At 34.9% G+C, this 2,862-nt stretch overlaps 1 non-coding gene across 1 annotated transcript; it reads right to left on the bottom strand.

Moving 5' to 3' along the window:
• Positions 1 to 166: 166 nt before the first annotated feature.
• Trnar-ucg (transfer RNA arginine (anticodon UCG)) lies at positions 167 to 239 on the bottom strand. Its single transcript has one exon. It is a non-coding gene; the product is annotated as a tRNA-Arg (tRNA).
• Between the last annotated feature and the right edge of the window lie 2,623 nt (positions 240 to 2,862).

Raw genomic sequence — 2,862 nt, 5'->3', positions numbered from 1 at the left:
TTCAGTTTCCGTCAACCAAATCCACTCACAAGGCTTTGGTCGGCGCGAGGCTATTGTAGAAGACAATTGCCCAAGGTGCCACGCAGTGGAACTGAACCCGGAACCATGTGCTTGGTAAGCAAGCTATTTACTACACAGCTACTCCTGCACCTATTAAAAGAGTATTCGACCGCGACGAGACTCGAACTCGCAATCTTCTGATTCGAAGTCAGACACCTTATCCATTAGGCCACGCGGCCAGCTTAATCATAATCATTTAAAATCCCTACAAAAAAATAAAATAATAATAATAAATCCACTGCGCAAGCTGTTGCTCCTCCCCAAAACAACACTCCCATGTCTACCTCAAATTTTCTTTAATATCTTAAGCATTATTTCACATCCCTATACATTCTCCTTTCAAGCCTACTATCAACCAACACAAAAGTGACAAACTTTAAATATAAATTTATAACTAAAGCAATGTAAAATTTCTCTTGCACGCTCTGTTTTTAAATATAACCGATACGAATAGAGTATTCGACTTATATATAACTTATATATACACGATACTACTCAACACCTATTTAAAAAGCAACAAAAAACGAATATATCAACCTATTTTTCAGCTAACCATACAGAAAAGATATCAAGAATTTACTTTCCCCTAATGGAACGCTACAAAGATCTCTTCTCTCACCTACACTATTAAAATTATATCTTTACGATTTTTTGCGCATATCGTGAAATCATCCATCCTCATATGATGATACGATCCCTGTCACATATTCCTACGATTCTTCAAACACAGTGGCACAGTTTCTTTCAATTTATCAATAAGAAATCAGCTTCCCAAAAAATAGCTTTTAATTCTCCAAACACAGTGGCACACTTTCTGCACATGTTGATTTATCATCCACAAACCTGACTAAATAAAAAATAAATAAGGTCTTAAAGCAGCACCTACCAAATCCGTCTTCTAGAAAGTAACACAAGAGGAAAATCAAATTCAACAACCAAGTAAACGTAATTAGTGAAATAAGTTTACCACATGCGCACTGAAGACAAAAGATAGTAGGAGCTACATACAACACTTTCTTGACATTCAAAGCATTCACAGACGATATTTTAAAAAAAATGAAAACCAACGCACGCGCAGTTAGAGCACTTACAGATAGCACATTTGGTCTACATAAAGAATCAACAACTGTGAAACGAATGGCTGAATCCAGTAAAGATTATATCTATGAAAGATTATGACAGTCCTGCAGAGGACTGGAAATAAATAAATGAATAAAAAATATGGCCAGTAATGAATGCGCTTAATCTCATCATCTGTGACTCGCAGACCATAACACACAAAACAACTATACAACGAAGAGAAAATACGTAAAAGAAAAGATCATACGAACATGCAGAAGAGTAGTTTATGGCAGTAGCAATCTTAAAAACATTCACAGCTCCTTATACTGCACGAAGAATTATCCCAGCCAAAAGACACACAAAGGACACTGCTACAATGTCATCCTAAAAGCGCTTCCACTTTATCCAGACGAATAAAATTCAGCATGTGCATAGCTATAGCAGTTGCATCAATAAACATATTATCTCCAATCATTGTACTGGTGCATGCTACTAAGTGAAGAGGAACGACAATTGTTGGCCACAACTGACTCCAACTTATTGCGGCTGTTATAGCCACGAAAAATCTGCAAGCGTACAAAAGCAAACTCAGTTGTTCGGCTGTCATACTACATGTCAGAATGTGCAGCAGGGTGGTATATTCGGAGATGGTGGTCTGAGACTAGTAAATGTCTGTTTGACTGACAACCTATGTGTCATAAGTTTGTTCATTCAGAATTGATTTTGGGACTATAGAATAATTGAAACAATAAAACAATGCACTCTTTGAATAAATGCAATAAGCAAACAAGTCTGTGTTATGAAATCTAAGAAAGCAAAGAAAGTTAGCGCGAAATGAGTTGTAATAATGTTCCGAAATACAGCAATTACATGAAGTATAACAAGGTATATAATCTAGCAATGATATGGAGTCTTGCAGTGATATCATGATTCTCAATAACATCAACTGCAACAATGAGAAAGAGAGAAGGAGAAAGTGACGGGAGAGAGGGAGAGAGAGAGAGAGGAGGAGGAGGTTGAAAGAAAGAGAGATAAGAGGAGAGATTATAAAAAAAATCTATATTATACGAAGGCTTAATAATGTCAGCAACATTTAACAATACAAGGCTAACAAAATGTTTAACAAAGCTACGAAGTTGGCAAACTATCCTCTTGCTGCCTGCATCAAGTTCGATGAAGCAATAACTCAAAACGTCATGCTTCATACATTTATTGCGATATCCCATCAGTTTTTGTTTTGTTTTGTTTTTTTTTGTTTTTACCCTCCCCAGCTAACTCAAGCAATGAGATAAATACTATTCTATTTTGAAATGTGATTGATTTGGTAAATATACAAACTTGATGGATGAAACAATGAGGACTGCATTTAACAGTGTCATATTTTTCTTTCCTTCAATTTGAAGAGTTCCATTTGTTGTGCGTTATTGATTCTTTACTATATATAGATATATGGGAAACAGGAAAACATGACTTAGTTATTCTTTTGTTTATTTATTTGCATTGTTTACATGTTGCTTGTGTTTAAGGATTGTTGTTATACAGTGTCGCGGAGCTCTGGGTATAAGTTGTTTACTGGATATAAATATATTAGTATATTGTATTGTGCACATTATTATATATTATGTGGGTGTGCACGAATATACATACACACACTCATACACATACATACACATACATACGCATTTACATACATACATATATATGTACATATATATATATATATATATATATATATATATA

Source organism: Octopus bimaculoides, chromosome 1, assembly GCF_001194135.2.
Source record: "Octopus bimaculoides isolate UCB-OBI-ISO-001 chromosome 1, ASM119413v2, whole genome shotgun sequence".
Lineage (NCBI taxonomy): Eukaryota > Metazoa > Mollusca > Cephalopoda > Octopoda > Octopodidae > Octopus > Octopus bimaculoides.
This window is presented reverse-complemented; position numbering and strand designations above follow the sequence as displayed.